Consider the following 24,626-nt stretch of genomic DNA (forward strand, 5'->3'; position numbering starts at 1 on the left):
GGGGAGGTGGGTGTGCTCGTTCCATTTTCACGTGACGCAGCACAAGCCGGCAGACCAAATGTTCCCCAGGGCCTGACTGTGTGGGGCCAGCAATGGAGGAAAGAAAGGAGGGACCACAGCCTGCCCTGCCCCCACCCCCTACCCCACGACAACAGACCAGGGAAGCTCAAGTCAGCCTGTTCTTGGGGGACCTGTCTCTCAGGAAAGAGTAGAGTGATGCCTCTGGGTCTCAGGGCTGTCCACCAGGGAACCCAGTAAGACTGCATGGGGAACACTGTAATGAAGCTTTGCAAATGCTTCTCAAATTATCAGGCCCCGCCAAAATCTTGCTTTGCCTCTCAGGGTTACAGCAACCACTCCCACCTACCACATTTACTAAAAGAGCTCTTGCACCCTCTCAGTGACTCTGTCTGTCCTTGGGCACTTGCCAGTCACACAAAGTAAGCGGAGAGAAGCATGCACCTGCCAGCCCTGCAAATGCCTGTGTCCCTCACCCCTCCCTCCCCAGCCCCGAAGAGCACAAACAATGCCAATGAATATAAAGGTGCTCCGGAAAGGTAAACATTAGACGAATGACCTTGGCTCAGAGGTGAGCAGGGTCACCATGCTCCTTAAAATATACATCTGTCTGAATCAAACCCCCATTTTATATTCTGGGGGAAATCTAATGCGTGCCTTGAGATCTCTGCAAATTGCAAGGGAATCTCTATTCTCCTCGCTCACCTCTGGCTCCAGTTTCCTGCTGTCCCTGAATTCTCGTTCTCCGTTCTCCATAATTCTGCACCTTCTTCGCCCAACCCTATCCTCTTGCCTAAAAGCAATTATTTTTACAAGCATTGCACATTAGCCGAATTTTTACTGACGGTTTGTAGGTCACGAGGGATGGGTTACATTTGCTCACCGCTCAGCAAGCAACCTCCCATCTAATACCAGATGGCCCGTTTTTGGAACATTCTTTAGGGATTTCTCACGGGCCGTGCCTTTGTGGGCAGCACCAAGGCCTCTCTCGCCCTCTCTCCTCCAGGAATTCTTCCCACTCCTCCCTCAGAGAAGGGTGGCTCCCTCCTGGGCTCGACACACCCAGAGCCCATCTGGGTGTGCCAGGGACCTGAAATCTGCTGGCTCCTTTAGAAATGCCAATTCTTGCAGACACTTGCTTTAAAAATGGTGATCCTTTTTCTTTGTCTCGCCATGAAAATCATTATTTTAATTCCAATTCTTCAGCAAGCAAAGGAGAGGTCTTCTATTTCCCTTTATAAGGTCACTTCCTAATTTGTAGCATTCTCTGCCTCCTGTCCTTGAGGCCCAAGCCTCCAGTCCCATTCATGGCTAAATAAATAGACTCTGCCACCTTGGAACTCCACCACCTGCCCCAACAGCACCAGCACACAGCGCTTACAAATAATGTAAGTAATGTCTTGACGTTACCACGTTATAACCACTGCAGACGCCTATGTCGCCAAGTGGCATAAGCCAAGGGGCTTACCTTGGGTGCTAGGAGACCCTTAGGAAGCCAGGAACAACTACAGATTGTCCATGAAGCCCCTGAAACTGTATGCAGCCATGTGCATTCTTCTGTAGACAGGGTTTATAACTTTAATAAGATATTACCCCCCGCAAAATGTTTTAACCATCTCAGGTAGCCTGTGAACAAGACAGAGATCTGTATCAACAATGCAGGCTGAGGGGCTAACGTCACCTCAAACCAGGTCATTATTTAATTAGCAGTTTGGGAAAGAGGAGAAATCATTACGAAAAGACATACCTTTTCAAAAATTGTTGCTCTGAGAGTTGTTAAAAAAAAATCAGCAGGAGTTAAGGAGCAGGGAAAATAAAAATACAAATTGTTGTTTTTATATGGAGAGTTTTTAAAGATGTGATTCAATAAGCTGATGCCTAACATCTAATGCCTTTTCACAGACATCTACAAAGTAATTCTGAAACGGAGATGTTTACTTCTATATTTCACATTTTGAAGAGTCTGGTTTTATAATCTTAAATATTAACCATAAAAACAAAGATGAATCAGATACATAGATTTATTGTATTCATTGCGGAGCAACTTCGCTCAGATAAAAAACTGCAACAAATGAGCCCAAAGTGAAGGATGGATGGAAGCCTAGAGCCAATTAAAACTAAATGGGAAAGAGATTTAAGTCTGAAAATTGAAGATAAGGGTTGCCAATTATCCTGCCATCTAACCAAACACACAACTGCTACTGTTCTGGATGACTTGATGTATTTTTAATTATCATATCAAGCATTTGACTCTTGTTAGAAAAAATGAAATTGACCATAAAAAAAAAATCAGCTCTTTCCCCCCATAATTCAGACAGAGAAATAGCCCTCTCTGCCCACATGGTGTGTGTCTGTAGACGCACAGTGGTGCGGTACCATTAAAATGGTACCATCAATTACAGAGAGTGCTCACCATCGCCTGATCTGTGTTTACCTCATATTAATTCTCAATTGAATGTGGAAATGTTTAGTTTTGCCTCATTTACACTGTTAATAGTTTTACACTAGATTATAAGGAAACAGATGAGACAGAAGGCCCTGAGAGAGTGACACAGAGCTGAAAAGTCTTCCCCGAACTTGCCCAGTGGAAGACAATACTGCCCTTAGGTTCCAAGCAAGGGGGCCCCTGGCCTGGACCTGTGTGCTAAGGGGGCTCCCACACCTCACAGCACACACACACACACACACGCGCGCGCGCGCGCGCGCGCTTAGGAAGGTCACGTGAATGCCTCTGGCACTTGGGATCTAGTGCTCAGGACAGGCATGGAGCAACCCACAATCCCAAACATCTACTCTTCTTTCTAGCACCCTTCAGCCCCAGGGAAATATTTCACATCTCTTGCCCCTGTCCTCTAAACAAAAGGCAGCTGCATCTGAATGCCATGAAGGTTTGTGGGTTTCATCCTGCAGACATTGAGCCAGGGGGAGAAGTTGAGGAACAGAGGCATTTAGGTGTAAGAGAAGAGACAAATTAACCTGTCAGATCCTTCCTCGTGGTATAAACGCAATACTTCTTGCATACCCAATGATTGTTTCCTAGTAAGTACAGGGTGTCTCTTATCTTCCTTCTCTTTGTATTCTAATTTGAGGTTCCAGATGTATTCACAAATGATCACAGTATTGGCAACAGATGCAGGTAGCAGCTGAGGAACATTTTGCAATATTAAACAAATCATATTACCCTTAAATTTGTGTGTATGAGTGAAGCGTGAAACCAATATTTTTACTGGTAACTAAAAGAATATTGAATGTTAAAGCTATACATTGTTTTATTTTGGTAAAAATACTTTTAAATATTTAATTACATTTCAAAAAAATTCCAATTAAAATTCAACTTTATTGAAAATATTTACATTTGATATTTCTTCAGGGAACCTGGAGTAGACATACTTTGACATGCCCATTCTTTCTGTTATGTACAGCTAAAACCCTGAATATTATATGTAAAATAAAGATCAGAAGACTCTGAAAGGCAACGAGAAGGCAGACTGGCTAGAGATATCAGAACCCAAGGAATGGCAGTGGTCAGTGCCTTGGATTTTCTTTTTGCCTCATAAATTCCAGACTTGGAGCTAAACAACCCAGCAACTCAGAAGCACCAACAGGCAGACAAAGCAAGTCCCAACAAAAACCACCTCTCTGTCACCAAAGGAATAGGAAAGGAACAGCCTAGCAGACTGGAAACTTGTTAGACTATCACCACTCTAACCCAGCCAAACTCTAAAAATATCTGTGGCCCCATCCATGCCAGAAAATTCCAAGTGGGAGTCTAGACTTTCCCTTCACAAGACCATAATGAGGTGCCCCCAACACACTGGGTGGTGTCAGAGAAAGTCAAGTATGGTGCCTGGACTCTCACCCTCAGTGGCCAGTAATGAACTCCCCCCACCCCATGGTGTCCATAGAGTTCACGCTGAGAGCCTGGACTTCCGCTCCCCTCCAACAGAAACAAGAAGACTTTCTCCTTCCCCTCCGGAAGGAGGCCTAGTGAAGAGTCAGGACTTTCACCAGCATCCAGTAGTAACAAATCCACCCTAACTGTAGAGTCTGTAGAGGCTGGAACTCCCACCTCCACCTGGTAGTAACAAAGAGTAGACCCCTCGGAGATCAATTGTCCACAAAGGATAGGTGGGGAAGCTAGACTTCTACCTCCACCTTATAGTCATGATGTGATGACTCCCCCAAAAAGCCAGCAAAAACAGGTTTAAATAAAATCTAGAATCTCAGAACATAACAAAAAAGTGTTCAAGTTTCAATTGAAAATCATTTATCATATCAACAACCAGGAAGATCTCAAACTGATAAAAGACAAATAATAAAGCCAACATTCAGATGAAAGAGCTGGTAGAGCTACCCGACAAAGACTTTAAGGCACAGCCATGATAAGGTGCTGCAGTGAGCAATTACAAACATGAATAAAATAAATAAAAATATAAAAGTATATAAAAAGAGAAGATGTCCAAAATGAAATAAAATCAAAATGGAATTCTAAAATACATTCACATAACCCACAGGAAGGCAGGAAAAAGAAAACAGAAAAGCAAACAAAAAAAAAGAGAAAAGAGTGAGAAAACAAAAAAAACTTCAACCTATAAATAACCATACTAAATGTAGATGATCAATTCATCTTTCTCCATCTGACTTACTTCACTCAGTTCACACCTTCTAGGTCCATCCATGTTGTTGCAAATGGCAAGATCTCATTCTTTTTTTTTCTTTTTAGAGCTGAGTAATATTCCACTGTGTGTATATATATATATATATAAAACACATCTTCTTTATCCATTCATCTATCCATGGACACTTGGGTTGCTTCCATAGTTTGGCTGTTGTAAATAATGTTGCAATAAACATAGGGTGCATGTATGTCTCTTCAAATTACTGTTTTTGTTTTCTTTGGGTAAATACCCAGTAGTGGAATTACTGGATCATATGGTATTTCTATTTTTAATGTTTTGAGGAATTTCCATACTGTTTTCCACAGTGGTTGCACTAATTTGCATTCCCACCCACAGTGCACTAGGGTTCCTTTTTCTCCTGGCCAACACTTGTTACTTCTTATCTTTTTAACATTAGTCATCATGACTGGAGTGAGGTGATAATCTCACTGAAGTTTTGATTTACATTTCCCTGTGGATTAGTGATGAGCATCTTTTCATGTATCTGTTGACCATCTCAATGACTTCTTTGGAAAAATGTCTATTTAGGTCCTCTGCCCATTTTTTAACTGGATCTAGTGTTAGGCAAAGAATTCTTAGACTAGACATCCAAAGCACCATCCAAAAAAGGAAAAAAATAATAAATTTCCAGAGATTAAGGAGTGAATGGGGGAGAAGTATATGGTTATTAAAAGTCAACATGAGGGATTCTTGTGGTGATGGAAATGTTCTTTATTTTAACTGTATCAATGTTAATATCCTGGTTGTGAAATTGTACCATAGTCTTATGAGATAGTACCATTGGAGGAAACTGGGTAAAGGGTACATGGGATGTCTCTATATTATTTTTTATAATTGCATGTGAATCTAAAATTATCTCAAAAAAATTTAATTAAAGAATTACATTCAGGGGTACCTGGGTGGCTCAGTCGGTTAAGCATCTGACTCTTAATTTTGGCTCAAGTCATGATCCTAGGGTCATGAGGTGGAGCCTCGTGTCAGGCTCCACACTCAGGGTGGAGTCTGCTTGAGGGTGTCTCTCTCCCTCTCCCTCTGCTTCTCCTCGCACTCATACACTCTCTCTAAAGTAAATGAATAAATAAAATCTTTTAAAAATGTTAAAAACTACATTCATTATTTGCAATTTGTTTTTACTTTTAAATTTATTATGTAATTATAAATGCTTAAAGAAAAAAACTTTTCCAAAATGAAACAAGATGAAACCAGAGAGGGAGACAAACTATAAGAGACTCTTAATCTCAGGAAACAAACTGAGGGTTGCTGGAGTGGTGGGGGGTGGGAGGTATGGGGGTGCTGTGTGATGTGCTATGGTGAGTGCTGTGAATTGTGTAGGATTGATGAATCAAAGACCTGTACCTCTGAAAAAAATAATACATTGTATATTAAAAAAAAGAAGGTCATAGAAAGGGAAAAATGAAGGGGGGGAGTCAGAGGGGGAGACAAACCATGAGAGACTACGAACTCTGAGAAACAAACTGAGGGTTCTAGAGGGGAAGGGGGTGGGAGGATGGGTTAGCCTGGTGATGGGTATTAAAGAGGGCATGTACTGAGTGGAGCACTGGGTGTTATGCACAAACAATGAATCATGGAACACTACATCAAAAACTAATGATGTAATGTATGGTGATTAATATAACAATAAAAAATTAAATAAAAAATAAAAATAAAATAAAAATTTGAAAAAAGCAAATAATGTAATGTATGATGACTAACATAACATAATAAAAAAAACTTTTCCAGTAGCATATATGAAAACTAGTATTAAATTTTCACTTTTAAACATTTACTTTCATTGATAACTTAGATAAAAACATACTCAAATGTCATCTTTCCTTTAAAAATGTTTCCAAGGTTTTCCAAGGTCTATAGGATAAGAACTCCTTAATGCGGCATTCAAGGCCATTTTTGTTCCATCAACCCTTGACCATCAACCGGGACTCATCCTCTACTGCTGCCCACCTGCCCCCACTCCTCTCTCCAACACTTGCCTGCTTGAACTTCCTTAATGTGCCTTGCTGTTTCATGTTTTTTTGCTTACTCTGCCCCCCCGAACACCTTCATAGCTTTCAAAACATCAATACTTTATATCCTTCAAGATTCAGCTAAATCCACCTCCTCCAGGAATTCTTGCTTCTTCCTCCCTTAAGCCCATGCCAGAGAGAATTTGCCCTCCCTCTCCAGTCACACTGTAATTTGTGCATCTGTCTTGGTATCTAACTCTCAGTTGCTTACATGTCTTTTTCCCTCTTCTAGTCTGTGAGCTCCTTGAGGATAACCACCTTTGCATTTTTAGTGCCTCAAATAGTGCCTGACACATAGGAGATGGTCAAGCTCATGTTTATGGAATGAATGGCTGAATACCTAGCTCACCTGACTCCCCTATTCTGTTCGTTTCCTTACTCTCCCTTTTTCTCATCTTTCCCCCAATAAAATTCATTTCTTATTCTTCTGAAGTCCTCTAGACTTCAGACTAATGTGGAATAATAGTAGTAGATCTTGTAGTCAACTGTGTAGATGCTCACCTAAGAGTTCCTCAAGGATGGGGATTTTTCAAACACACTTTAGACACATCAAAGAGCTCAAAATTGATTGGTAAACAAATTGTTCAATTGACTGAATGAAGAAATGAATGAATGACCTTGAAATGTCTTGTAAATTACACAGTGTAGATTTTTGGTGTTTTGTTTTACTTTGTTCCAGGATGAATTACAGAGAGAGAGAGAACAGAAAGATACATGAAAATCATACAAAAAGCACAAACAAAAAAGAATGACTATGTGGTTGGAATCAGGAACATCACTGTGCAGCTTTTGAGTTTGGGGTTAAGTCTTGTGAATTGTCCTTTGGAACTGATGTGGAAGGAGGGAGGGTGAGAAATCATCACATCATTTCCAGCTGCTTAGGGAGGAACCCCAGTTTGAGTCCTCTTTTTCATGTATAGGGAAAAAAGGGACACAAAGACGTGTCAAAATCATCAAAAAGCACATTTCAGTTTTATGCACAGTCCCAGCCTTGAGGAATTTACAATTGTAACCATTCCAAATGTTTTCCTTTAGGGTAATTTAATGAAATAAGAAAATAATGCATAGGAAACAGTGTGGGCTTTAGCCCAGACAGGCCTGAATCCAAGCCCTGGATTGACCCTCTGCCAGTTACAGCTGCCTGCCCTCTCTGATTCTGTTTCCTTAGCCATAAAGTGCGGTATCAGACCACCTACACGTGGAACACATGTGGGATCAAATAAGATAATGTACATAGACTGTGGAGCCTAATTCCTGACACATAATAGGCCAATAAATTATGACTGTCTCTTTCCCCATCAGAAGCACCAATCTCAAGATTATGAACTTCCCAACACCTTCAAGTGAAATATTTTTCTCATTTAGACTGTATTAGAAGCCAAAGTTATAACACCAGGAGAATACTTAAGGAAACTATGATGTGTGTTAAAAATGCTAGATACCCCGCAGAGCTCTCAATAAATACTTATTGACTGACAAATGTATTGTCAGAGAGCAAAAATCACAGAGATGGGAGGAGGTAACAGCATAAAAAGGTAATTTGGAATCAGCATAGGATAGTGATTATACCTCAATAAGTATTTTATTTCTTAAAAGAAATAGTAAAGGAGACTGGAAATCATCTGGGGAAAAAAATCAGGTTTTCTTTTACAGCCTCAAGTTTATATGAATGCCTACGGGCACAGTACCCAAAATGCCAGTATCTTACTGGCAAAATAGGAAGCAGAAGTACTCCAGGTATCAAGGGGCATATGTATTTATGATACCCATTGTCATGTCTTTCTACATGACCCAAGGAGCAGGAGACCCAGTTATCCTACGTACCTTGACTGAAGCACCTGCTAGAACACTTTCGAGAGTGTCATCACCTCGGAAGACAGGGTTTACATAACCAATATTTACTGGACTTTATTATGTGCCAAGTACCATGCTGGGTTCAGGAACACCAAATGGATGGATCACAATCCCTGTCCTCAAGAAGAGAGGTAGATGGGGCACCTGGGTGGCTCACATTAAGCATCTGCCTTCAGCTCAGGTCACGGTCCCAGGGTCCTGGGATCGAGTCCTGCATCGGGCTCCCTGCTCAGCGGGAAGGCTGCTTCTCCCTCTCCCACTCCTGCTTGTGTTCCCTCTCTCGCTGTGTCTCTCTCTGTCAAATAAATAAAATCTTTAAAAAAAAGAAGAAGAAGAGAGGTAGACATAGAAATAACTAATTTCAAGTAAAGTGTGACCAGTTATCCTTGAGGTATGTCCAAGAACATATGATAGCACAAAGAAAGGAGTGGACCATTTAAGCTGAAGGATTAAGGAAGTATTTCTCAGAGGCAGTAACAATTGAGCTGGACCTTAAAAGATAAAATGTTTGCCATGCCAAGAGAAGGTAAGGGCAGTCCAGGTAGGGGGATCTCTTAGACAAAGGCTCAAAGTCCAAATAAAGGGCCAAAATCAGGAAACTCGGGGTAGTTCCATAAGAACTGGGTCATTGATAAGCCATACATAATGTATGTATATATAATACCTCACATTATAAGATATCTTATCTTTGTGAAATTGGCAACAAATAATTATTCCCATTTTGTTGATGTGCATACCATGAACTTACATTCCCTAGTCCATGAACTCATCATGTCCACCTAATACACACAAACACACACACACACACACACACACACACACACTTATTTATTTATTTATTTTTAGAGGGTGGGGGAGGGGCAGAAGGGGAGGGAGAGAGAGAATCCCAAGCAGTCTCCACACCCAGTGCAGAGTCCAATGCAGGACTCCATCTCACAACCCTGAGTTCATGACCTGAGCTGAAATCAAAAGTTGGACACCTAACTGACTGAGCTACCCAGGTGCCCAGTTCACCTAATATTTTTAAATTGAATATCTGTACTTGTTCTTGGTTATAGGTCATTAAATGGCCCTTAGACATTGATGCCTTGCTCCTCATAGGTTCTTGAATTTATACAAGACCAGCCGCCCACAATTAGGAAGGTCCTAGGGAAGGTTAGGAAGAGAGAAGACTGAAGGATAAAGAGACACAACTTCCCAGTGTGGGCATCTCAGTGACCTGACAAAACAACTCAACATCCTGGAGAAAGAAATATTTCACAATGGTCAGAAATATGATAGGACTATGAGTAGTAAATGCCATCAACCATATACATTATGAAACCTAAGCCATAGGTCCTTGATTCTACGGTATGAAAATAGAAAAATTTTCATTGCAATAAACAATAAAAACAAAAAAAAAATAAAATAACTAAAAACAAAGACAAGACATGCCAGTTTATGGCAAGACCCACAACACCCAAGGCTTTTGTGCTACTACAGATCATCTTATTTATGCTACAGAAATAACCGATAATGCTGCCCACGGGCCTCCACTGCGGGAATCACTAAATGATCTCAGTATGTTTTCCCACTGAACCTGAGATAAGGGGATAAGGTGAGGTCAATGAATAAAGTGAAAGTGTGTGTTGTGCTTTTGAAAACAGTGCTTTTTAGGCATCTTCGAAATGGCCCTATGGTTACATTAAAATTGCCACTTCAAAATGTCATCTACCCAATTTCATGTCTCATGCCTGCCAGAAAAATGCTTATGTGACCTTTCCTAAGGTCACATAATTTCTCTGGGCTTCTAACTCCTCTCCTGTAAAATGAAGACCTGGACCAGATAACCTCCAAATCAGTTCCCGTGCTGACAGTTCGTAATTCTTTCTTTTTATCCCACATCTAGTTATCCCAAGCCTCTATCCATACTCACAACCAATTATCTTGGGCAGCAGAGATTTAACGCCAGGCCCCCAAGGCACGTGGGTGGATTCTTGGCCCAAACAGCACAGTTCAGTTGAAACATCCCCATGGGCCCATCTGGGCAGTGTCTTTGCCCCCGACCCCGGACAAATGTGTGCTAGATGTAAAGCGGCAAGACGATGATGACCCCTCCCATATTGGCAAGTTGAAGCTGAAGATTCACCTTGCCCACTGTGGTTTCATTTCCTGCCCGGAAACAGAGCTCAGTGCTGCAGATGGGGCCTAAGATGACAAATGTTTCTGAGACAGGTTCTGCGTTCAGCATGGTTTCCTTTGCTGTGACATATGGTAAACACCACAGAGCCTTCTTTTTGTGGGGTCGGGCAGAAAGCCCAATTCGGATGAACAGCACATTGGATTTCCTACTTATGGATGAAGTGAGTGTGAAGTGTACCCTGGAGTTTTGGCATTAGGTGGAGCCCCCCTCTGTGCAGCCTCGTGGAATTGACAGGGTTGGGAGAGAACAGCCCCCCCAAGGGTTCCAGTCAGGAGGCGAGCATGAGGAGCACAGGTGCACTGAACACCCCTCCAGGAGGAACACAGAGTTGCCCCAGGCAGAGCCCACCCCTAGCTCAGCAACATGGGGGGACAGCCTTCCACGGGGGCAGGGAGCTCTGTCTGTATATTTGTAAGGGCATATAAGGCAATGTTTAAAAGCATGAATTATGAAGCCAGAGACCCAAGTTCAAGTTCCATCTCTGCCCCTTAACCACTTCTGTGACTTGAGCGATCCAAGCCTCAGCTTCCTCATCCATAAAACGATGCTAATAGTGGAATCTAATAATCAGGGTCATTGTGGGGATTAAATAAGACAGTGAATGTAAAGCAGTAAGATGTGGTAGCTAACACACAGTGCTCTGCTGAGTCATACTTGAGCCTGAGATGGAAGGAAAAATCAATACGACTGAACTTGTCTTTATTTAAAATCTTGATAGTTTGCTCATCATGAAATCTTTGTGTTTTTCAATTTAAAAAAAAATCGCATTAAAGTATTACTTATCTTGATTGTTGAGGGTTTTTTGCCATCCCTTAAATATCGCACATGCCTACAAATTCAGTAAATGTTGCTTGTTATCATTTTACTCTCAGCATACAGTGACTGCACAGCATAATTTAGCACTTAATTATCTAATGTCTTCTATTAGTCATTGTTTCAAGTGCTTATGTCCTGTTTCCCAACTAATCTGTACCCTTAATAAGGGTACATACGACATATGTCTTTTATGCCTAACACTGCTGAGTACATAAGAGATTCAAGTAAGTACATGTCCAGCTCTAGCTTACAGCCTACGGTAGACAATCTACCTCTCTGTTGTGCTCAAATTGTGTCATGTGTTCAAAGGTTTTGTTCCGTGATCCTTGTGGCAGGGATGACAGCGGCATTATCCTATGGCATGTCTGGCACAAAGATGGTGGGACAAAAATCAAAGAACAGGCAGGGACCTTTAAGTTTATCTCATCCCACCTGCTCACTTTACAGATAAATTATTTGATGCCCAAAGAAGTTGGATGATGTGGCCAAACCAATCAATGATAGCACTGGGATGAGAATTCTGTTCTCCTGGGCTTTTTCCACTCCAATACTTTGTGAATTTTCTTTTATCTCTCTATTCCTTTGAGCATCAAGTACAGAGCTCTGCATGTAGGAAAAATTCAGTAAATGATTTAGATTATTGATTTCCAGAACTTGAGTAATCTTTGCTTAAAGGGGGAGTATGGAGTCATTGACTGGGAAAGTGTACGTGTATTTAACAACTCTCCATAGCCCCTGGCTCAGTGCAGCAAGGAGGTTAAGAGAATACTGGATTCAGAGTTAGACAGCTCTGAGTCGCGTCCTGGCTTCGCTACTTCCTAGCTATGGGACTTTGGATAAAATTAAGTTTCTTAACTTAATTTTCCTCATCCAAAGCATGAACATAATAATGGTACTTACCTCATAGAGTTGTGGAAAAATTACCCAAAACAAAAACATGTAAAGGGCATGGCAGACTGCCTAACCATAGTAAATGCTCAACAAATACTAGGGATTATCACTATTCCAAAAATAAGCCCAAGAGTTAGGTGGGCTATGGGCAGATGGATGGTGTTAAATGTACAGCTGTATCATATACTCATATTTTTATATTATGGTGGATTAAAGATTGGGAATGGGGAGCTAAATAATCAGTTGAGTACTTACGATTATGCTAGATCTATTTCATAAAGCCTCATAAATAACTCTAATACCCATTGTATTCTGTGGAATCTCAGTTCCATATATCCATGACAGGGACTCCACCGCCTCCCCTCACCCCTACCAGCTGCCCAGCTCCTGAAATGCCCAGTTCCAAAAGCACCAGGAGCCCAGACCAGTAGACGATAAAAAGGGACCTGTCGTAGACTCAACAATACCTCACTATGATGCCCTTTTTAGTTCCATTGCAAAAGAAAACAAACTATATTAGCAAGGATGCCCGATCAATAAGCAGAAGCCCAGATATAGTAAGACACTCCATGACTTGAAATCCTGCCAGCACATGCCTGGTGCTGTGAACAGTGGACAGAATAACCCGGGGAAACCAATCGCACAGTTCACTTCACACAATACCTCACCTACGTTTCCTGTCTTTTCCCCTCAGGACATAGCAAGACTCTGAGCCCAAACTTATGCGACTTCACGGGAAGATGTGAGGTAGAAGTCTGTACGAAAAGCAACTGGGTTTTAGTACTTAGAATTTGGGGGGAAGAAACAGACTTGGATATCCCAAATTTCCAATCAAAGACCACAATATTTTGCATCTTGGCAGCATCTTTATTCCGAAATCCTCACACTGCTTCAACTTGTCTGGCATTAACATCCCAAGGAAGCAACTAAGGGTTCATGGAAGCCACAAAACTCTAAAGAACACTTAATGTTCATGGCACTTTGGTAGGAAAAATGAGGGAAAATAGAAAGAAAACCATTTCCATCCTGGGTCAAATCCTCCAGGGGCACGCTGAAAGTTCTCTTAAAATTCAAGGTTTCCCCAAAGCAGTGTGATATCCTAAATTGGGTCCTAAAACAAACAAAGACGTTAGTGGATAAACTGGTAGTAAAATCCAAAGGTTCCAGAGATCAATGAATAGTACACTATCCATGCTAATTTCTTAGTTTTGACAAATGCAACACAACCACATCAGATGTTCACATTAGGAGAAACTGAGTGAAAGGTATTTATCTTTGCGATCCTTCTGTAAATCTAAAATTATTCCAGAGTTTATTCAAAACTTTATTTTTGAAATAGCAAAAAAACCCATAACTAATAATAGTAAGTCAAGATTTCTCTGCTGAAGAGCTTTTGTTTGATGGGTGGGAAGGCTAGGGATTATTATTCTCTTTCCCCAGTGAAAAGTATATTAAAAAGACAAAACCTCCAGCCTTTGACTAGAGATCAACAAAATGATGGTGGCCAATTCCTTTTCCCCTCAAGGTAATACGTTGGGAAGGTAAAGAGAGCTGGGCTGCTCTAGGATTCGGGCTCTCCAGTCTGTAAAATGGAGAAAATGGTCTCTCTCAAGACTGTTTTCTTTTGCAATGGAACTAAAAAGGGCATCATAGTGAGGTATTGTTGAGTCTACGACAGGTCCCCATGGGGAATACAAAATACAATGGATGCAGCGCCCTCGACACGTGTCAGGAGTTGGGGGAGGGGCATTTAGTTCCCTTTGCTCCTTCTCCTTCTCAGGACAGTCCACAGGCAGTGCCTGTCAGCCTCCTCTGGGGAGAAGGAGGGCTCCTCTGTCCTGGTCAGCAGGGCTCCCTATGCTGCTGGCTTCTGGAGGAACTGCCCGATGGCTGAGCACCTGGACAGTGAGCTGCAGTCTCTCCCTCAGCCGTCCTTCTAGAGAGCAGCTCCTACCCAGCCCTCTGGGAGTAGTTCTGTCTTTGTCCCACTTTCTAAAGAACAGCCCACCCATCACTCTGTGGGGATAGAGAAACAGGACAGCCTATCCCTTACTTAACGATTGATTTTTTGGTAAGAGTGAGAAGGGAGACAATGATCCATGAGCTGAGGCTTGGAGGGCCAGCCCTTGCCCCCACAGAGTATCACCAAGCCAGGTCACATGGAGGCTCATTTCTACAGCAAACTTCACTCCCCTTGTCTTGACTCAACTTTAAGTGTATCCATGTTGACTCACTGTCTCTTGTTTTCAGGAAACTCTTTTTTTTTTTTTAAGATTTTATGTATTTATTTGACAGAGAGAGAGACAGGAGAGAGGGAACACAAGCAGGGCGAGTGGGAGAGGGAGAAGCAGGCTTCCTGCAGAGCAGGGAGCCCGATGCGGGGCTCGATCCCAGGACCCCAGGATCATGACCTGAGCCAAAGGCAGATGCCCAACGACTGAGCCACCCAGGAAACGCTTAAATTAACTAGACCCTACATTGTGTGACCGTGTAGAGTCCCTCCATTCTTCCTGGCATTGTCTGCCCTTGCAGATCGAGATGTGGTGAAAGTCCCAAGCTTTTATGTTCTACCTCTATAGGTTGTGAATTTCTTCAATAATCTCTATTCCAAATATTTGGCCTTATTATGCTAGCAACCATTCAAATGTCCCAGAAATTTATAATGTTTCAGTGTGTATTCTCTCCCAATAGCCTCATCTACCTAGAGGTGACCACACCTGCCAGCCCCTGGAGGGAATTCAGAAGCGTACCCAGTGGTCAAGTTACCCACTGGGTATTCGGGTATTATCAAGGACATTTCTCATGCTCTTTAGCCACGTTAGCAACTGAGCCCCTTCTATGTTTGGGGAGTCCCTCTCCCTGTGAGACAGAGCTGGTCTATGGAGGTGAGCGATGATAGGTATTTGCTTACTAACCTCCCCATGGCTAAAGGAATGACCGTGAACTAGACTCCACCAATCATCTCCATCTAGTCCAGACTTTAAATTGGAAACTAATCATACGAAGGAGCAGAAGTCACCCAGAATCCGTCCTGGCAACGCAGACAGCTCCATCCAGTTTACTGATAGACCAACGTTACCAGCCCTGGGGGCAGTTTGCAGCTTTGACTGTGGCACAGGGACAGGGTGTATGTGTGGAACAGGGACAAGCCTCGGCATCTGGGCTCTGCAGGAGCAGCACGGGGTCCTCACCAGACCAGTTCTCCCACACAATCTGGGTATTTCCCCTGGCAGCAGAGCCCCTGAGTCTGGTGGCCCTTTGACATTACTGGAAATTCTACAAGCCAGGGCCTATGAATTGGGATTCACAGGTCAGCAACCTGTGTCGTCACACAGGGCCCCAGGCTCAGCATGGTCTCGTGCTTGGTTTAATGCTCTGCTGTCCGTCTTCTAATTCTTAACATTTTGACCAAAAGCCCTCGTATTTTCTTTTGGTGCCAGGACCCTGCAAGTTATGTAGCCAATCCTGCCGTGAGCTAGCTAACATGCTTTAGGTCAGGGAGTTCTTAACCTTTTGTGTGCCGGGTAAAGCCTATGAAGTATATGAAGAACGTTTTGGTTTTTTAAAGATTTTATTTATTTATTTGAGAGAGAGAGGGAGAAAGCACAGCAGGGGGAGGGGCAGAGGGAGAGGGAGAAAGAGACTCCCTGCTGAGCGCAGAGCTGAGTCTCCCTGCAGCCACCAGCCTCCTCAGGGCTAGACCCTGAGTTCAGGACCTGAGCTGAAGTCAGAAGTGTAACCAACTGAGCCACCCAGGTGCCCCAAGAAAGTTTTTAAATGCACAAAATCTAATAGCCAACAATTCTGAAATATAATTAGGAATTTTTTAAAAACAAATATATGATAGCATAATATCTGTTTCTTTTATTAGTACATTAAATAAATCTAGTGGTAGGTCTAATAAACCGCTCTTACCCAGAAGTAGTAATGAGCATAAACAATATTTTGAAATGTCTGCAACAACTGAAATTGACTTAAAAATATCTATGATTTCTAACAGTAATAAATTCACAGATCAGATACCTGGTTTGTTATCTGCATTCAAAACTTACGGAAATGCTAAACTCAGTTTTTTTTTTTAAGATTTTATTTATTTATTTGTTAGAGAGAGAGAGAGCACAAGCAGGGGGAGTAGCAGACAGAGGGAGAAGCAGGCTCCCTGCTGAGCAAGGAGCCCGATGCGGGACTAGATCCCAGGACCCTGAGATCATACCCTGAGCTGAAGCTAGATGCTTAACCAACTGAACCACCCAGAAACTCCTAGAAATGCTAAACTCAGTTTAAGACTAACCAAAAGAAGTGATTTATCCAAGTCACGGAGCCCGTAAATTTTAATTAGAATTTAATTTAATTTTAATTTAATTTTAAAACTAAATTAAAATTTAATTTAAATAAATTCTTTTTCTGCTTCAATCATCCAAAGTCATTACTTTCTTGCTTACAACAGAGAAGCCTGTAGGATAGAGGTGCCCAGTGTGACCCAGGCTCTAGGACCAACCCTGAGTATGCCCGGCTTCTCCACAAAAAAAAAAAAAAAAAAAAAAAAACAGGCAAATATAATACTCACAGTGGCTCCAGATGAGTCAAAGATGCATCCAACACAGTCCTGCCTTCAGCTGTTAGATCTTCGAGGAGAAAGTGTCACTCCAGGACACTGTCTGCAAATCAGGTGACAAGCTCCACATGTGTGGTATAAACCAAGTGATGTAGGTGGTCAAGCAAGTGGAGATCCCTTCTAGCTTGGAAGATAACTATTAATAACAGTTCTACATTATAAGAAGGGAGATAAGGGCGCCTGGCTGGCTCGGATGGTTAAGCGTCTGGCTTCGGCTCAGGTCGTGATCCCAGGGTCCTGGGATTGAGCTCCGCATCATGCTCCCTGCTCCGTGGGAAGCCTGCTTCTCCCTCTCCCGCTCCCCCTGCTTGTGTTTCCTCTCTCGCTGTGTCTCTCTCTGTCAAATAAATAAAATCTTTTAAAAAAAAAAGGGAGATAAGACACATAATAGGATAGTCGTCGCTCCAAAACCTCCAGCAAGCTAACAGAATGTGGGAGTCCCCTTCCTCGGTTTCCCGAATCCTCACACAGGAGTCTCTGTTCTAGCCTAGATCAACTCTCAGGTATTTCAACAGGAGTTCGTTTTGTTCAGATCTCAAAAGAAGTATGATCCAAACATACCTCTTCATGTACTGTTTCCTTGTCCCCCTTCCACTCCTCCTTTTGGGAGGGGCCACTCAAAAGCCCTTTGAGGCAACGGGAATATATCTACCTTTGGGACAGAGGTGAGGAGGCCGGGTTTGTTTAGCAAAAGTAGAAAACAATTCATTTGCAGATATCTTGAACTTTTCAAAGTTGTTTCATATACATTACTGTACTTCAGTTGTAGGCTAACAGTGTTATGCCCATTTTATAGATGAGAAAACTGAGGGTGAGAGAGGTGGAGATTTGCCCAAGGTCACCCAGACTTTTTGCCTCTTAGCCCAGTGTCCTTTCCTCTGCCCACACCTCTCCTGTGAGCAGATCATAACTAAAGGGGAGACTGTCTACAAGAGGGAAGTACATTCATGCAGATCATCTAAAAACCAAGATACCCACACCCCAAATTGTGTAGAGCAGGTGTCAGCTAAGAGAGGAGAGGCTCAAAAAAGAAAACAGATCGCCAGATCCTCTGGCCCCCAAATAGGTTTCGAGATCTGAGCCCCCAGCCCAGGACAGAATTCATTTGGCTGGTGACCAGCACACAGAGTCCTTCCCATTCCTGCCTGGGAGTTATGCTCATAACAACAGCAACAGCCGGAAAAGGGCTTCACGAACATAAAAATAAACAAACTTTCTATTTTTAGCAGGGCTGCAGCTGTGAGAGCTTCATTATTTGCATTTTAGCAGCAGCATTCTGAGGGAGGAGAGGCGAGGGGAGTGGGGTGGGGGACAAGGGCAACTGGGAACGAGAACAGCAGTCACTCTGGGAACCAGATTTTTCAATGCTGAGCCCAATTACACACAGGCCACAGAAACCAATGTCCAGCCTGGAAGTCTCTGGAGTCTGCAGGTCTGGAAAAACTGAACAGGGTCAACCAGGAAGCCGGCCCATGATTGGGCTCTTTTCTGGCCATATATAGAAATAAATAATCTTTTTTAGAGCCACATGGTTTTTAGAGCCACAGAAAACTGTTGCCTAGTGACTCCATCAGAGGAGTAGAAGCTCACTCGTAAGCAGAGACCTTTCTCGTCTTAACTCAGGCTCTCAGAACCTGTGGGACTCTCACAGGAACTCAGCTCCAGCGTGTTCCGGGTTTAAACGCTGTGTCCAGAATTCTCAATGAGCCTGCAGCGTTTTCTCCTGCCCAGCCCTCACTGACAGCTGAGGCATCAGGAACTTGACAAAGGACAAGCCTAACGCTGGAGGTGGGGAAGGATGGAAGCTATGGTTCTTCTTTTCTGTTTCCCTGGAACAGAACCCGGTGTTGTGAGAAGGAAGTTTTCCAAGGCCGCCACAGAGGAGGGGTGGAAAGGTCCCTTCCTTACGATAAATGTCACAGCAGCTTTAGGAAACGTGTATACCTGATCTGATTTCAGAAGGAAGTCTCTTTGCCCATGCTAATCCCTTTAGCCATGCCATACCTTCACCCCATGTCATCTCTAATTACGTTCTTTTCCCTTTTCGTGTCCCTTTTCGTGCATAGTCCCAGCTATATTTTCAGCTCATTGTGAGGAGACAGAAATGCAGACCCCAAAGCAGTCCTGAGGAAGGAAAGCACCCAGTGCTTCTTCAGCCGCTTACAAGGAGGTAAATTCCAAGGAAAGGCGCCATGCTCTTCCATGCTTGGAGAATGACTCCACAACCTCCCAGATGTGGCCTTACAGCCAAGGGGCTTCCTTCATTGGCAAAGGATTTCCTGAGAACTGTACCACCCCTGCTCATTCAGAGCTTGCAGCCCAGCATGGGAGAGAAATAAACAGGTAATTTCCTTACTGTGGGCAGGCTCTATGGTGGGTCAGCACAGAGTCCCTTGGGAATACAAAGGCCTGGCTTTTTCCTCAGTCTTGGAAGAGTCAAGATGTTTTCAGAGAAGATGGTAGTTAAGCTGGGACTCAGGCAAGGTAGAGATTGGGTAGGAGTAAAAATATCTCTTCAAAGCCTCCTCATCTAAGAGTAGCTCTCAAACAATATGGCAAGAGATATAGCAAGGCTAACATAGACAAGAACCAACTCCAGCACTGCGGCAAAGATGGTTGGTTTCTACACCCAGTAACATTTATCTTGTTACCCAATAACATTACTGAGCAAACCAGTTGTGGTCCAATCATAAGAAAGAGTATCATTCTCTATTTGAACATGGATTCCCACAGCTAACAACGTAAGCCCTAGAACTTGGGGTTGAAAGAGACTGTACGGACTAAATCTCCAGGGATAGCAATCCCTTCCACAGCATCCCTGACAGGTGGTCACCCAGCCTCCGCTTGAATTGTTCCAGGGATAGAGAGACCTCTGCACTGATCAAGGCAACTAGTTAGTTAGTTAGTTAGTCAGTCAGTCAGTTAGTTTTTTCATTCGTTCCTTTTAAAGGCAGGAGCTAGAGTATATAGTAGCCTCCTACCAGGCTGGAGTTTCTGACTCCAGTCCCTCAGTCTCTCTACACTGCATTAAATCCTACAAAACACCACCAGCCTGACTTTTTTTGAGAGTGGTCTGTCCATTTTCCAAAATCCGCAGTGACCCCCAACTACCACCATATAAATTCCAATTTTCTGCTTAAAGACTAGAACAGTTCATATCAAAATGTAACAATGATAATTCATTGTTATTGGTCACCAGGTTTATAGATGATATTTTGTTTTTCTCCTTCATACTTTTGAGTTTTTCCCTAGTTTTCTGCATTAGAGAGAGAGAGAGATTGAGAAAGGGTTATCAATAATTAATGTAATTTACAGAACTGTCCAATCATTTATTCCTTCTCTACACCTTTTTCTATGTTGGGTTCAACCTAGCAACCTTTCACTCTCTTTCCCCATCTTTAGATTCTTCTGCATCTCTTAAATTCTGCCCAACCCAGCTTTATCAGGAAGGTTTCCATGAATGCTCCCACCCTTACTTCCCTTAAATCCAAATTTTAAAACATAGCACTTCGTTATAAGCAGTTTTCTGGTATCTGCTAATCATTGCATAGGTCAGTTTCCCAGTAGAATGTAAATTCCTTAAGGGCCATATCATAGTGCCTACCTAGCACAATGCAGACATTACTGCAGATTCTCCATAAACAGTTGGCTATGGCTGGCTAGATGGCTGAAATTCTACTAAGCTGCATTTATTAGCTCAGTTGGGTAGGGCACAGTTAATAATTGTCTTATGTCATCTCTTCCTATGCTTCTCAAACTGGGGTGAGGGTGGGGGGCACATCCCTGGAGGTATAGGAAAAGTGTGTCAAGTGTATATAAAGCCACAAGATATCAAATAATATCTTCTTAAAGCAACAATTTCCTACCCTTTAGGGCTACTTTGGTGGAGAAGTTTGAGAAGCACTTTGTAGTCCATGCTTTTCTAAGAGCAGGAATTTTTCAAGGCAGATATCCAGATTCTGCTTGAGTTTATCAGTTCAGACCTTGCTTCTAGATACTTTCAGATGACCAGTAGGTCTAACACTCCACCAAGAAATGTTCCTGGAATCCATCATTCATCCTGCATACAACAGCATAGACACCACTGGCCTAGAAGCCAGAACACCTCGGTTCTTGTCCAATTATGCAAAGAGGGTAGGCAACTAGCCTTTTCAAGCCCCAGCTTTTCATCCACCCTGCCCTCCTAACAAAGGTCAGGTTAAATTAAACAATGCATGTGAAATGTCTTTGTAAACTGAAACTTACATATAAGCTCCAAGTATTATTATTATTGTTACCATCCCAGAATCAGTTTATTTGGTCCCACAGACACAGAGAGCCTGCTTCCCCAACCTGTCCAGTTGATTAAAGTGGGTAGCAGTGGAGTTCTGAATCCAGAAAGTTCTGGGTTGAAGTCTGACTCGAGGGTAAGCTCCACCACACTAGAGCCTGATCCATTTTTGTATATCTCATGTTTCTCATTGTACTGGGAACATACATGCGCTGAATAAATGCATTTCTATTTCTTGGAATCTCTACTTACCGTTTACCTAATCTTTGGAAAAATTTTGTTTTAATTTTCCAAATTCCAGTCTCCTTTTCTATTAGACTATTACAGTATCTCATAGTGTTATGAGAAATGTAAAGGCAATGGGCCTACACTGCTTAGCACATAGAAAACAATAAGTCAATGGTAGTGAAAATAGAGAGGGTGAGTGTATTTCTGCAACTTAGTAAATGAAGGCTATCCCATTATTTTGTGTTTTTGTCAGCCCTTCCTTTTACCTATCATGAAAGAGCCAGGGAGAGGAAGTTTGTTGGTGGCAACATTGAGGTTCTGAGTCACTGAACTAGTTAAGGAAGCAAACTTCAAAGGCACAGTTACTTTATGGGCCCTAGAGGCAAGAGGAATGAACAATTCCAGCCTTCACAAAAACTTCTGCCAGAATGAATGTGCTGGGCAGGGCAGGCTGGGGTTTCCCAGATGTCTCGCCGACAAAGTGGCAAGAAATGTTTTATCTCGTCCATGTAAATGCTACATGAAACCCACACAGTGGCCTCACTCAATAAATCGATACATAAACCCGTCCCCAAGACAAGAGCAGAAGACAAGGGGGAACCACAAAGAGAGGCAAAATAAGAACTCTGTGGGGGTCTCCTCCGGCCCTGAGACCCCTGCCAGAAAACTGGAATCCAGAGGCCTGCTGCTTCCATTTGAACAAAGCCAACGTTGAATCACAACAAAGAGCGCCGAACAGGCAGCCACAGGGCCGTAAACATAGCTTCCAAGACACAACTCTGGGGGGCTATGCACCAGAAGCAGAAAAGGAAAACTGAGCTCCTTCACACCCCAGAGGCATAAACAAAGGGTTTTCCAAGCAAACACTTGCCCCCCACCCCATCAGCCCCAGTTTTGGAAGGGGTAAGGCAAGATGCTCTGGCTCTGGAATCTACAGGAACCCTGCAGAAACCGCAAAGCACATGCAGTGAGGGACAGGGATGCATGGGGAGACAAGTGGATTATCAAAGGAGACATCCAAGAATTTCTGAAACTTTCCCCAGTGCCAAGATTTGGAGCTACCGCCATAAAAGTAGTATTTTTCCTGGCATCCCGGATACAACATTGAAGGCATTTTGGATGTTGCATTAAAAAGAGTTCCCAAGAAAAGTATATTGTCACTGCTCTTTTCGGAGGAGCTTTCATAATTAGAGTAATTTCTGTCAGAATTCGACAGTTTAGAAGGGAAGGTCTGAACAGAAATCTAATCACAAGAGGTAAATATAATAACTGGTATGAAAAAGGGCTCTCCGAATCTGTTTAGAAGTCCAAAGCCAAAATGAAAAAGCAATGCCTTTTAAGAGGGCTGTGAGGGAAGCTGGTGGGGAGCAGAGGAAATGCTTTCTTAGAATGGCTATAATTAAGCTGGAGAACTTGCTGGGTTTTGGATAACCTGCTAAAACTGAAACACGCACAAGACTAAAAATAAAAGATGGTACCTGCAGAAAATACTTGGCTAAGGTAAAAAGCACAGGGTTTTGCTATCTTCGCGAGGCAAAGGCCACTGAGACTGGAGACTGGACAGGTAGCACTGGCACTGCCAACTGGCTCAAAGCCCAGCTCTAGCGAGGCCAAGAGTATTATCCACAAAGACCCCATATACGCACAGTGAAGGGCCTGCTGGACCACCCCGAACTCCCCACCACACGGAGTAGATCTTAGCTTCCAGAAGCTCTCCTTTATGGCTCTGCCATTCCCACGTCGGTCCAAACCCTTCTGGAATCCATTTTAGGTTTCCAGCTTGTGCCACCTCTGGAAGATAATCCATTCCATACATTCTTTACCTGCTATGTGGTATAGTATTTCCGCTGACTTGTCTTCAACTTGCCCCTCTCGTGGTTCCAAGGCGCCGCTATATTTCAGGATCTGGTAAACAAGTCTGTGCTTATCTTATCCACACCATTTATAGGCGGATCATTCCCTCTTAACAGCCTGCGCCTTGTCAGAAGCCCTTCTGACTTCCAGTCGGTTCCTCAGAGCGTCCGGGCTGCTGTTTTGTGACTTTCTGGAGCCCTGTTTACACTTCTAGACCCTCACCCAAGTGTCACAGGTAAGAATATGCCACAGTTTTCGGGGAGAGTAAGATTCTCAATGTAATATTTTCCATACCTGAAGAATATGCCCATTTGGAAGCAGCACTGTCCTGGGCGCACACACATTATCTTCAATGTGGCTTCTAGACTCAGGGCATTTGCAAACTGGTGGGAGAATGTGGATTGATGCAGCACAAGGTGGACTGATGTTGCCCAGTAGTGCAAGCTAACCTGGCTAAAACAGGGCATTGCCAAGAAAGAAACGCAAGTGTAGTCAGTCCTCATTTTCCTAGCAGGCTATGGTTGGATACTAAATACCCTATTGATTTTCACAACACTGAAAGGGAAGCCTTTTGTCCCCAACATACTAATGTGAAACCAGGTGCTAAAATTAGTAGGGGATGATCACTCAAATTTCTAGTCTCAGTTCACATATCTGCTTATTTTGGCTTCTCTCTCTTTTTTTTTAATTAGATGTTAATGCTCTGATTCACTCCATTTAGAGCCCACTAACCCCTTGACCACCTTCAAATATCTCTACTGAAAACATGAGAAATAATGAGGATTAAGCAAAATGTAACAGCACTGAGGTTGCCCAAGGCCATTTATGAGTTCATCGAAGTTAGGATTTAATTGCCAGAAGAATAAAATAGTAGGTGGGTGCTCTAACCTGCCTTTTAGTAAGGGATACATCATCTACCCAGTGTGAGAATATGTGGCCAGATGCCCACTCCTTTTCTTCTACCATAATTGCATCTTCTTAGTAGTGTTAGCCCTTCAGCAGACCTTGCAGCCTTAGCAAACGAGTATGAGCCAATCCGCCATCTTGCTCACCCATGAATCACTGATTTCTCTGCCCCAGAAGCTGTTGGCTTTCCTTGCTTAACTGAGACATCACAGAGATACTACCTTATGGATAGGATTCTGATTTTCTTTCTACCATTTAAAACTATGTCCATGAAGCCCTCAGCTCAAGTCAA

At 42.9% G+C, this 24,626-nt stretch overlaps 1 long non-coding RNA gene across 2 annotated transcripts in view; it reads right to left on the minus strand.

Moving 5' to 3' along the window:
* LOC113933003 overlaps positions 1 to 24,626 on the minus strand; it is a 46,503-nt gene extending 21,877 nt beyond the window's left edge. Inside the window, exons 1-3 of one of the 2 annotated variants that reach the window (XR_003523205.2) lie at positions 23,398 to 24,626; positions 17,029 to 17,413; positions 13,318 to 13,572 (exon numbers count right to left, since the gene is read on the minus strand). This is a non-coding gene — a long non-coding RNA (uncharacterized LOC113933003). Of the gene's footprint in view, positions 1 to 13,317; positions 13,573 to 17,028; positions 17,414 to 23,397 lie in introns of those variants that run through there. The other variant, XR_003523204.1, reaches the window with a different exon arrangement.

This window comes from Zalophus californianus, chromosome 10 (genome assembly GCF_009762305.2).
Source record: "Zalophus californianus isolate mZalCal1 chromosome 10, mZalCal1.pri.v2, whole genome shotgun sequence".
NCBI lineage: Eukaryota > Metazoa > Chordata > Mammalia > Carnivora > Otariidae > Zalophus > Zalophus californianus.